The 13,961-nt window shown below is 33.3% G+C and overlaps 1 long non-coding RNA gene across 1 annotated transcript; it reads left to right on the top strand.

Moving 5' to 3' along the window:
* Positions 1-7,516: 7,516 nt before the first annotated feature.
* Positions 7,517-10,910, top strand: LOC25496209 (uncharacterized). Its single transcript, XR_005642143.1, has 3 exons — positions 7,517-7,676; positions 7,768-7,866; positions 10,630-10,910. It is a non-coding gene; the product is annotated as an uncharacterized lncRNA (long non-coding RNA).
* The last annotated feature ends 3,051 nt before the right edge of the window (positions 10,911-13,961 follow it).

Here is a 13,961-nt window from a genome sequence, read left to right as displayed (position 1 = left end):
TGATTTTTTCAGATTATATAATCCGAACACCCCTTAAACACCCTTTTCAAGGAAAGAACAGTTCGGATTACATAATCGGAACTGTATTAGCATAAATTCTAAACATGTTTGTAACATAGATTATCATTTTATGAACAATATTAATCTTCCTAACTCTCATCATTATGTTTTGGGTCATTGTTAGTTGTTCTTAGTCAAAAATCGGATTTTTGAACTACTTGATCGGATTGCTCCGAAACTTGCCTAGAAAATCAGAAGAAAAAAAAAATCAAGGTTCAAAACTCCCTTAGAAGAGGCTTCTTATGGGAATCCACCCCTGAAAATCTAAAATTCCTCGTTTCAGAAAAGCAACAACAATCAATCCAATCAGTTTCAGAAAAGAAAAAAAAAAACTAACAAATGAAAACCACCAGCACACCACCAGCGACGAATTCAAGTTTTGCAACAATCGAATCCAGCGACGAATCTGAGTCCAACATCAAATCCATTGACAACACCAAAATCGAATTCGGCAATAAAATCAATCTAAGAAATTTGTTGTTACGCATCCCTTTGTCAATTCCGGGAAGGAAGAGAGGTTTCACCTTGATTAATTTATGTGTGTCGTTTGTAATTGTCTCCATGATCTCCTCGTTCCTTAGCAATAATTCCTTACTGCTATAATAATCAATTTCAACGGTGAAACCAAGGGTTTTGTGTATTCTTAATTTGGGAACATGGTGGATTAGCTTTATTTTCTATGGGCTTTTTTTATGAAGGTTAAAGAAGGTCTTGTTGATGTGTTTAAGATTTTAGGATTTGATGTGTTTAAGATTTTAGGATTTGAAGTATTTTTTTGATTCTGTATATGATCAATGAAGGTGATTTAAAGTTCTGTGTAGTATGATGAAGAGAGAAGATGAAGTAAACTATAAAAATCAAGTGTTGATGGTTCACTCTTAAATACTATAGACCTGCAATCAAGTGGTTAAAATGATATCAAGAATAATATACATTAAAAAACTAACAAAAAAACCAAAACAGTATACGGAGAAAGATTTATGGGACCAAATTGACACAATTAATAGTTAAGGGACCAAACTGAGAAAATAAAATAAGTTAAGGGACCTAGGGATGTATTAAGCCTTTTTTTTTTTGTTTAAACAAGGTAAAAATAAACAGAAAGGAAGAAAAAAAGCAAGAAATAAAAGCTACAGGGAAGCTAAAAAGCTTCTAGCGGCGAGCAAACTGAACACGAAGAGTGCATCAGGTGAGACTAGCACCCATCTTCACCATGAAATCAGCTGTAGCATTTGCCTCCCACCACGTATGACTCAGTTGGAAATTCCAGTCGCGAGCCATTAGATCCTTGATATTGCTGATAACAGGTGCAAAGAGGTGCCAAGAATTCACCTCCATGTTAACCAATTGAAAGGCCAAAGTTGAGTCTGAGAAACAAATAAGATGCCTATACCTCTAATCCCACGCAACTCGTAACCCATGATAAATAGCCAGCAACTCCACCTGAAGAATGGATGCAATACCAATTTTCCCTCCAAACCCGTATATCCAAGAGCCATCATGCCTTCTTAAAACTCCTAAAAAAACCGGAGATGCCTGGGTTACCGAAGCTGCTACCATCAACATTAAGCACCGTAGCCGAGCTCTCCATCGGGTGCCAAGAAGTCCATCGTCCACTTTCGTTTGCCGGACAAGTAACAGTACATGTTTTGTGAATGAGGGTTGAAAATTTGTACACCTCCATCTTTAGCTGATAAATAGTAATGTGTTCATCCTCCATACATAACAGATTTCTTGCTCGCCAAATCCACCAGCAGGCTGACAAGAACAAACTCCTCTGATCACACTCACTACCTTGACACAACCATTTTTAATTTTTTTTAATTTTTCATATTCTTAGAAAAGTTTGAAAAAATTTGCATTAGTTTTATTTGATTTTTAGAATTTTGTGGTGGTATTTTTTTACTTTGTTTTTTGTTGTTTTTAAAAGCAAAATTCAAAACTGCTGAAATGTAAGAGATTCTGATTGCTGATTATACATAAGCATAGTTCGGAATATAAAATCTGAATTATACAAGGACATTTTTAAAAAATTTACAGAGCGCGGTGGAAAAAGTAATAATAAAAAAGAAAGCACGATAGAGTTAGTTAGTTAACGTTCTTGTAGAGTCTTGAGAGAGTTCGTTAAAATATTTCTTATTTCCCTTGCCTATAGAGTTAGTTACCGTTCTTGTAGGATCCTGAGATATGTGTCACGAGATCCAATAGGCTAGGATAGAAAAGACTCTATAGTCTTCTTTGATGTAATAATAACATCAGAAGAAAATTAACCAAAAGCACCTTTTCCCACTTTAATCTGTAGTTGGTTTTGCTCGAAAGTACTATTTATTATCCTAATTTTATCGGTAAGACTGTGTGTTTTTAGACTAGTCACCGTGTTCTTGAGTTTTATTCTATTTGTACATCAATTAATTTTGCTCCAAAAAAATGTATATAATATTTTGCAAACGCGTGGAAAATCAGATAACTGTGGTGAAAGAATCATCTCTTGATCCCGTTAAGCCAAGGTATTCCCTCAACAATCCCTTTAATTTTCTTCATACAAACATTTAATATTCTTTTTGGCTTTTAATTATTTTATTGAAAAATGCTTGATAGCACGACATATTAACAAGCACGAAGGCACACGAAAGTTCCAGTATGACCACATCATGGCAAATTACACTTCAGAAATAAATAGAAAAAGGACTATATCTTTCCATTGGCTTTCTGTGACGGTGCTCACCACCATGTGACTCACTGATCTCAAGTACCCATGAAACCAAAGACTTTTCACCATTATTGTGGTTTGTTAAAATATGTGCTTTTTTTAAAACCATTTTTAGGATATCTTGCATGAAGGACAATGCATGTACTATACTATGAGCAAATCAAGTTTTAGTTCATGATAGAAAAGTCAAAATGTCATGTTTTCTCGCTGTCATGCATTTTCGTGCATACAATGTGTCGCACCATTTAGCGCTGTTCTATTTCATTTAGTTCAAAGAAAGAAATAAGAAAGTAACCAATGTATATACGTTGCAAATCTCATCATTAATTTTCTTTTTGACAGAGATCAGGTGTTTGAGCATGTAGCTTTGATCATAATGACACGAACCATGCTAATAACTATCTTAGCTTTAATGAATATGTCATCAAATTATGGTAAATTCATGAAGGAACATAACACTGCAGATACTCCTGATTATAGCTCTTGTGCTATGAAGCACGAACACTCCTTGAATAAGGCGTATCCCCATGTCAGACACGTGTCATGTCCGACATTGATACATATAATTACACTGCATTTTATGATTTTTTTAAAAATTTAGCTGTGTCGACGTGTCGATGTCCGTGTCGTGTCCGTATTCGTGCTTCACAGCTCTTATGTTATTTTTTCAAATAGCAATTGGTAAAATGGTACATCATCTCCCTTGTTTCATTTACAGCTGCCTGCATCACTTTTTTCATATGCGCTTTTACACTTTCATGGTTTTCTGCAACTAATCCAAACTTGGTTAGGATCCTCTCTATTTGACATAATAAATGGAGTATAGTACAATTTGGAGAGAGGGTCCTATCACTAAGCTAGTCCCATAATCATTAATTACTTTATACTTTTGGCAAAATGCATCCGACGGGCTTTAAGGTTTGTGTTTGTTTCAGATTAGTCCTTTTAAATATTTTTTTTGAAGTTCTAATTAGATCCTTTTAGTTTCTGAATGTTAGAAACATTGTCCTTCCCGTCAGTGTCCGTTAATATAACGATGATGTGGTCGTTAACTTGGTGACTGGGCACGAAACGCAACGTTTTGGGCTTGACAACGTGTATTAGACCCCGTTGTTCATCTTTTTCAATTAGAAACTAGGGTTTTGGGAAGAAATTGGGGAAAATGAAAATAAAAATAAAAATTGAAAGGCCATTGATGTTCTACTCGTTTGTATGTGAAGGGGAAAAGAGTTTTTGCTAATAGAACAAGGTTTGTTACTCATTTTTTTAACTAGATTTCATTTTTTGCTAATAAGAAACTAACTAGGGTTTCTTATAGTTTTTTTTTCTTATTTTTTTTAATTTTTTTGGTAATAAAAAAATATTCCAGATTTTTTTTAGAAAAATTCCGTAAAAAAAATTATTTCATTTTTACAATTTTTTTATTTTCAAAAATTAATTTTCAAAATTTTTAAATAATTTTTATATTTTTTAATTAATATAAATGAATTTATATTATTTTTTGAATTTTTAAAAATTTTAATAATAAAATCCGATGTGGCCAATTAAAAATATAAATAAAAAACCAAGTCAGCGCCACATAAGCAAATTTAGTAAGTTGGACAGGGGATGGGGGTTTTTCGGATTTTTTTATTTACGAGGATGCAAATCAAACCGAAAATATTATAGGGGCGAAAACCGAAAATGACATATATTACAGGGGTGAAAAACACTATTAACCCTTATTTAAATCATCAATTAAAAAATTATTTAAATCTCATTCAAATATGAACAATCCATAACAAAATAGGAGAACCAATCTACAACATGATGAACAACATTGAACACTATAATTTAGTTAGATTAATATCTCATTAAGAATTTTGATAAAGTTAGGAGATAAATCGAGATAAAAATAAAAGGAGATAATCAAAATCCGAAATTTAATTATATTAATACCTCAAAAAAGAGTCGAACCTAGATTCTCTGTGGCTGGTCAGACAACAACAGACATTTGGATTAATACAATGGTTAAAAGCATTCATATCTCAACCATTAAAATAAACCAATAGTGGAAACTAGACTGAATCAAGTTGCACTGTCTATAGAGGATCAAGGACCTCAAAAAGCTTCCAGATAGTGCACTCTCTAACTATTTTATAACAATATTTCTGAATGACTTACACAATACTTTTCCTTCTCTTCAATGCCCCCAATTTCTAGAATTTTCTAGAAACTGTAAGAGTGTGTAACTTCAGCGCAATGATCAAGTCATCGAATCTATTAGGTCGTTGTGTCCAACCAATAGTCATCTTGTGTCATTTGTCCAAATTTTTCACCTCTCAACCATGTCTTCATTCATCATAATGTGATAATACTTCTTTTCAGAAGATATGCCATTTTCTTTTTGAATGTTTGGTATCACGGTGATACCACACATGCAGCTCATCTTTCTCTACTGTTTTGACCTACATTAAACTATTTCTTCAAGTGGGTTCAGCTGACCTCATTGCCCCCACATTGAATCTGTCCCAAGAATAAGAACTAAAATGTTGTTTTATATAACAAACTGAAATTATAATATTTTATAAAATAGAAAATCCTCTGAACTCTTTTAAGCTATTTCATATTTGTTTAAACATTTTGTACATCTGATCCAAATATAGTATGAGCTTATTTCAATAAACTTCTAACTAAACACTTGTGGAAAAAGAAATAATATTACAATAACTTTTCGTTTAAAGGACTACTTTGATACCATCAAGTGGTAGTGTACTTGCTAAAGCACAATAATGGGTACCAGGGTTCAGTATTGTATTATACAGTTATTTAAACTGATTATTGGATGCTGTGAGAGTGATCACAAGGGTGGTATTTATAGCCACTTATGGGTCTGATTTCAGGTTTGCTTAGGCGTTAAGTAACGAGGATAATTAAGTACTTTTAGTGAGTTCTAGGTGTTTCTAGAAGTGGATAGAGGCGGCATCCTGAGGAGGACGCGCCTTGGGATTTGGAGCTCTTGTTGGGGATGTTAAGCCCTCGAGTAGGGTCTAGGAGCCCTTCTGGAGGTCTCCTAGGCTTTTAGGAGTATATTGACGGTCCACAGCCCCCCAAACACAAGTCTTGGAACAAGGCGTAGTGATGATGTCTAGCTTTTGGACTTTGGAGCCTTATTTGCACATACAATGATGGTCCATAAGCCCCTTAAACACAAGTCTTGAGACAAGGCGTGGTGATTATTCTTCTAGCCTCTCAACCTTTGGATACTTGTTTGTAGATACGATGATGGTCCATAAGCCCCCTAAGCACAAGTCTTGGGACAAGGCGTGGTGATTATTCTTCTAGCCTCTGTTCCCCTGTCCGCCTTGGGGAGGTCTTATGATAAATCGTTTTTGGGTGAGATGTTTCCTTTTCATACTGTCTTGTTTTAACGGTCCAGATTTTGCAACCTTTCGTTGGTGCCTATGTGCTCTCATCTTGGAATTTCCGCTATGTTTCCCCTATCGATGCCTTTGTCAGCGCATCTCTCGAGGCTGCATCTAATGTCTGTCTTATAAAGGTAGTCCCTTTCCTTTCATTTTTCAATTCTTCCTTACATTTTTCTCCAGCCACCTGTCTCGTCTTTGTGTTCCACCTTGCTTCCAGCAATTCAGTTGTTACTCCGGGAAAGGCTTTTCTCTTTTGATTTCAGGTATTATTCTTCCTCCTCCCTTCTATTTTTAGTATTTATTTAGGGTAGGGAGTTTTTTCCCACGGATCCCGTTGAAAAGGAAAATCTGAGGAAAGTGTTTGAGGCATGCTACGCGGCCAAATGGTCTTATCGATTGCGGAGCGTATGAGTTAAGCTATTTTTGTCATATGATTATTGAAGAATTGTCGAGTGGAAGTGATAGTAGTAGTAGTTCTGATGATAGTGATGACAATGGTTGTGCTTTCCTGTATTCGACTCCAGGGAGTGGTTAGGAAGGAAGTCATTGTTTACTCTCCTCCTGTTGTGGCTCGTAGGGACGGTGGTTTACTTTATGGGTTTGGCTCCGAGCTTGATATGAAGGGTTTTTCTGGTGATGTTCAACACTACAAATCCTCCTATCACGATAAGGCGAGCGTGAATTTTTTGCGGAGCAAGATATTCATTTCTTCAACTGGGTGGAAGGAAGACATTTTGTTGACGCCCTGCTTTGCTGGAGAAAAAGTTTGCATACATCCCCCTAAGAGTGTGAAAAAAATGTTTCATATGTACAACGCATTCTTTTGAGGAGTTTGGGATAAAAATTCCTTTCACCCTTTTTGATATGGACATTCTGCAATTTTCGAATATGGCTCCCTCTCAAATTCTACCCAATAGTCGGGCCTTCATCCGGGGCTTTGCAATTTTGTGCGAGGCGTTGGGGATGGAACCTTCTGTTGGCGCTTTCTTTTACTTTCATGGGACCAAGGGTGTGGATAAGATGTCTTGGGTGTCTATAATTGCGCATCCAGGTAAGAAGTTGTTTCCACCTTATGTTTCTAATTTTACGAAGGATTGGAGGGAATCATTTGTCAACCATAATATATATATTCTGAAATTCTAGATAAGTAATAAAAATTAATTGAATATTAGTGAATTGGTTTTAACTATAATTACAAACAACATTTTTATGTAATGTATATTACATGGGTTAAAGGGACAAACATGATACACAAATTTAATTTAATTATATTTAATAATAATTATATTTGTGAGGAATTTTGTCCAAACGAAGAGTTGTTAAAAAATATTTACTTTATGTAAACATTGGATGAAATTTTTTATTATATAAAGTGATCAGACAATTCAACATTTGATATATGCAAATCCTTTTTATTAATAGAATGGCTGAAATTCTCAAGTTTATTTATAATGCGATCCTTTTTGTTTCTTTGTATTTTATTGTAATTTATGGCGAATGTAAGCTCATTCTATTATTATTATTTTTTATCTTAGACAACACATTTCTTTTATATTTAGTAATATTTCTTTATCTTTATTTACCTTACAGTAGTGTGTGATACTGATGACGATTGCCTGAAATTTTTTCCTGACAATCCATATCCCATGGAGTGCATCAACAGTATTTGTCTTTCCTTGACCGACTAAGGTAAAACATAATTCTCTAATCTTTCATGTAATTCTTCGACCTTGCAATTTATTTAATCACATTAGAATCATTTTAAATAATTTTTTTTAGTGGAATATATATCAAATTGAAAAAGGAGTACAAGGGGTACTCCAACAACACAATAAAATCCAAAGCCCCTGCAAATGGGGATCATTTTAAATAGGAACTAAGACTCTAGAAAATCAAAATAATGGGATGGAAAAAAGTACACCACACAAAAAGTACAGCATACATCCTCGACTCAATCATATTATACATCATCGTTAAATTTCATTTCAGATCATTCATATGTATTTGATGCATATCAAACTAAGCGTTGACAATTAAACTGGTAAATTATGATGCCACAAATGGTCTCGCTAACAATGTGAAAGCACCCTGTTACTTCTAATGGAGTCTAAATGCTTTAAGCTTATTGCAGTCCATAATTTTGGCTAGAATAGATCACTATAGTGGCATTTAGCCATGTTCAAAATAATGATAATATCCTTTCTAAAAGATGGGACCAGTAATACACCTTGTGAAACCCCATAAACTTAATGGTGGAATAACATCAATGAAACCTTATGAAATTCTTCATATATAATCTCTATAAGTCATGGAAACTTAGTCCATAAACATCACTAACTAATCATTTATGTTTGTACGAAAAAGTCATGTTTATATTTTTATTCATATTCATAACCTTAGTCGATTGTCATACTTGTAATTTGTTTTCATCATAATCATAGTTTCCCTAATAATATTATACTATTATCTTACTTATAATCCTCATGATCATAATAATCAATGATTACACAAAAACCTACACTATACTAACACCCTTAAGTTAACATATAATAAGGCATCATGAACATATAACTGCTTCAAATATACAGAGGACATAACTATTTTATTAAAAATGAAAAATATATCATCTATGATATTTCGTACATAAATAAAATATCATATATAAAAGATGATCCAAATGCTCTTACCCTACCAATGTATGAAAACAATTAAAATATCACACTTATATTATAGACAATATATTGACAAAATATATCTATTTAGATGATACTCTTAAGAATGAAAAAACAAATCATAGCTACCATTATCTTTTTAATACCTGGTAGATCTTGTTTCACCCTATATATATTAATTGATAAACTATTTTACCATATTCGTCCTAAATATGTACTAGATATTTTATCCACTTTAGAATATTGAAGAAACGAAACAAATGCTTTGATAACTCTAGCACCTACACAAGTACGCCACAACATGTACAATAAGGAAAAAACATCATATTTGTCTGTTGTGATTCTTACATACACAAGTCGAAAACCGCACCAAACACTACGTAATTTGAAAGAAGCACAGAAACACAGTTAGATTGAATCTTGGGAAAAGGAAACTCAATCCAAGTACCAAAGACTTTTATATATATATATATATATATATATATATATATATATACATACTTTTGTTTCCTAGAATTTTTAATATAGTTATGTTAGTTCATCGTTACCAATGAGTCTAAAAGCAATAGCATAATAAAAAATGGCCAACCTAATGATATAAATCCATCCCAAAATACAAGGTAATTAGGTTGAAGAAACATATCAAACTCAAATAATAGATTATAAAAGCTCCAAAAAAGTTGTCTTGTAAATGAAAATTTTGATTGACAAATGGAACCTTAAAACCACAAAGAAAAATATAAATAGAATAAGTAATTTATATTTTAATGAGGATTACAACTTGTTAGTACAAAAGTGAATCATTCTTTTCAATTAATTACTAGGTTGCTCATGAGAATTTGTGTGTTGCGTATAATTTTGTGATTAATAGTATTGAGCCAAGCCTCGTAGCTCAAGTGAGGCAGTGAAAGTTCTTGGATGATAATATATTTATAACATACCTACATTGTAAATGGAGGGACTGATGATAACATTTTTGACATGAGAATAAAACAATGATAATTTTTTATGTTTTTTTGTGAAAAATGAATCATATTGAATTATTTTAATATATGAGTGAAAATATTAAATGAATTAGATGGTGAAGATGCCATGGGTTTGTCAACCCAATTTAAGGGGAGACTACTCTTCGGTGTGAAATCCCTAGTGGCTCTTTATGATTCCTTGATTTTAGAGTATATTTATAGTTGAGAAACTCTAACTAGTCGCTTAACATTCAAATAGTAGTGATATTGCAATGTGCTAAAGTTCACATCGAGCGGTGGTGTTCTTCTTTTACCTCCCTTGTCATCAAATTATACTTTCTTAAATACAAGTTATGTGTACGCGATATGCATATATAATAGATGTGTAGGAACGATTCATTTTATATATGTATCTCTTATAGTATTATGTGTACGCCTCAAATGGTTTGCAGTCATAAACGTATATTTGTTTGTTTGCTTCTATACATTACTACTTTACCACTTTAAATTTATTTTAACATATGTATTCATACCGAAAGGCTGACATAGATGTTAATTGCCATTTTCTTCTTCATGTATTGCATCTATCTCTTAAATTATTCTACAAAGGCCCTAAATGAAACAAAATTTTCACGTTCAATTTTTAAATAGAAACTTTCATTGACTATAAACCCATCCAAGCTAATGATACGGGTTCCATTCCAACTACCCACTTATATCCTATTTCTCTATATATTATATTCAAACATATCTTTTTCTATTATAAAATCTCACCCCCTATTTTCTACATGTTTCTTTTCAATTATTATATGCAGGTTATCCTCAAAACAAGATTGAGGAGTGATATCAATGTGTTTGTGTTTGAGAATAAAGTGGATATTTATGATCTCACCTATATTATATTTTTATTTAAAGTTTTATTGATCAGTGTTTATGTTTAAATAGGGTTCTAGTCACTGATATTATGACATCAGGGACAAGTTTAATAATTTGATCTTGACTTATTATCTTGGAAACTAAGAAAACATTACATATTTTATTTTATATTATGGATAATTGTTGGCTCTAATAAGGAAAAATATTTTATTTTGAGTTATGGAATTAAATTTCTACTTGTCATGATGTGATATCTTAGGCTACATGAAAATTTAAACTCCCAAGTTCATATAACAATAGAGATTAAATCTTCAAATTATAGATATTATCAAACATAAATCTTAACAATAATGTGAATTTTTTTTTAACAATAAGTGTTAATATATTGACGAGAAATAATTTGACAAATAAATAAAACTTCCAAGTTATAAACCTCTAACTTTGACTCGAAAATCCAATGTTATTTATATATGGATCCTGACAAGCATACTTAAATACTCATCAGAATTTTAATGTTATAAACTACAAAAAGTATCACCCCAAACACGATGAATATAAACTATATAACATATAATACAAAATAAAACTAAATACTCGGTTCCATGGTTGGTGAGATAAGCATGGTAAAAATATGACAATCTACCTGATGGACGAAATTGACAAGTGCACCAAATCGTAACAATTAATAAAGTAGTAAGTTAATCGTCTCCATACGTCTATTTCACACGTCTATGTCAACCGATTGGATGTTAACTCTCATGCTTATATGCTTATGCCAAAGGAGGTGAGAACATCGAAGGATCTATCTCTACGTTTACTAGGTTTTTTTCGGTGCAAAAACTTCATGCATTACGACTACATATGGTCGGTTGGAGAACTCCCTATTGGATTCACGCTCGTTCCTTTTGTTGGGATCGACAAATGCCTAAAGGCTTGGCCCTCATGAACCTCTGCGTGTTGAAAGACACTTTCCACGAGGATGGGAGATTGCCTGGGTTCCGCTGGCATGCGCCTGAGGTTGATTATGAATATTCCCATACTAGGGTTTGCATCCTCTGTAAGTTTGACAGTGAGCTTCACTTTTTCATAAGGACATTTTGCCTTGGCCCCCTCTTTTACGGATTTCAGTTTATCTATAGGGCTTTCTACCTTTTCAATGTATGCGACGAGTGCTATGTAATGAAACTTGCATTTAGTGTTTAAAAATTCGACACTTTTGTACTTTGCCCATTCGTGGCGTTAATTTATTAATGCCATCTTTTATATTTTTGAATTAATCTTGCGTTATTTTAATTTCTTGTAGTGATGGCTTATATTTTTTTTCAAATACTTTCCATTTATGCGCATAATTCGATTATCATTCGCTAGCTCTTCGACCTCATACGCATTATTCGAAAATACTTTCAAGACTTTCTATGGTCCTTGCCAACTAGGTGATAATTTACCAAAAATTTGATCTCTCCTATTCATAGTTAAGATCACTTTCCAAACCAAACCATTTACTGCAAAATTATGAGGTTTCACTCTTTTGTTGTAAGATTTCGCTATTCTCTCCTTTTGCCTTGTAAGGACATCTAAAGCTCTTAACCTCTCTTCATCCAAATCAACCAGTTCGTCCAAAACCATATCCCAATAATAATTGATGGGGATTTCACATTGTCTTTGGTTTCTAGTCGATTGAAGACAAATTTCTGTTGGCAACACATCATTGTGCCCAAATGATAGCCTAAAAGGAGTGGTATTGGTAGATTCTCCAGGAGAATTTCGATATGCCCATAAGGCTTGATCGAGAATCTTATGCCAACTCTTTAGGTTTTCCTTAACCGTCTTTTGGATTAAGGTAATAAGCCCTTTGTTAGCCTCTTCGACTTGACCATTTTCCTGAGCATAATATGGTGTCGAAGTCAACAGTTTGAATCATGTTTGACTGGAAAACCGCATCATCTTTTGGCTTGTAAAAACTGATTCTTGATCAGTAGAATCAGTAGTAATAGTCTCTAAAATTCCAAACCTTTTTAAAATATGTTTTTGAATGAAACTAATTACTGTATCTTGCCATTTGGTGAAATAATCTATTCCAACCAAAATGTGTTTATGTTGTTTTGACGAACGAGGTTTTATCAAGCCAATTTCATCGAGAGCCCTTCCTTTAAATGGCCAAGGTTTCACAATGGAGTGCAATTCACTAGCAGGGACATGTTCAATTTCTGCATGCATTTGACACTCTTGGCATCCTTTTGCAAAGTCTATGCAGTCTTTTAAAATGGAAGGCCAATAAACGCCTTGTCGAAACAAAAGCCATTTCATTTTGTGGCCTGCTTGATGAAAGCCACATTCTTCATCATGAATGCTGGACATTGCTAAATATGCCTTGGTTTCATTGAGACATTTAAGTAAAACTCCAAGTTTTTCGACTTCTACTCCCTGTGGGATTTCCAACAATTCATTTCCAACAATCACATAACTTAAGGCTCTATACTTAGTTTTTCGACTTCTACTCCCTGTGGGATTTTGTAAATATTCAACAATTGGTTTACGCCAATCGATGTTTGATAAATTGTCAATGGAAAAAATTTCGGCATAAATTTCTTCGTCAGCAAAATTATCACCATTTCGATTTGACTTTCTTGCCCCCCCAAGTTTTGGCTTTGGTAATTTATCCGGATCAGAGTCCTTTGAGGCAAGTTTTTCTCTTATTTTAATGAGTTTCTCTAATTTTATTTCAAAGATTCTATAACCCGAAGCAATTTCAGCTAAATCATTTGCTTATTGGTTCTCAATTCGTGGCATGTATTGAATGTTTTCCAAATCAAAACGCTTTAACAACACTTTAGCAGTAACAAAATAAATGATTAAATTTTCTTTGACACATTTTTATTCTTTTGTCAACTGCTTGACCACCAACTCATAATATCATTCGATTTCGACATGTTTTGCCTCCAACTCAAGCAGGATGTCAAGGCCGGCAATTAAAATTTCGTATTCATCCTCGTTGTTAGAACAAAACTTATCAAGTCGAAACATAAATTTAGTGGGACTATTTCCAGGTGAAATAATTAATCTTCCCACTCCAGTGCCATTTTTATGGCTGGAACTGTCAAAATAAAGCCTTTATGGTTGAACATCCACAAAGCTCAATGATTTTTCAACCATAGAATGATCGACAATAAAATCATCAACAATTTGACTCTTAACAGATTTTAACGACTAGTAAGTCAAAGAATACTCTGTAAGTGCCAAAGCCCATTTACCAACTCTACTGTGTAATACT

The sequence above is a fragment of the Medicago truncatula genome, chromosome 6 (assembly GCF_003473485.1).
Source record: "Medicago truncatula cultivar Jemalong A17 chromosome 6, MtrunA17r5.0-ANR, whole genome shotgun sequence".
NCBI lineage: Eukaryota > Viridiplantae > Streptophyta > Magnoliopsida > Fabales > Fabaceae > Medicago > Medicago truncatula.
This window is presented reverse-complemented; position numbering and strand designations above follow the sequence as displayed.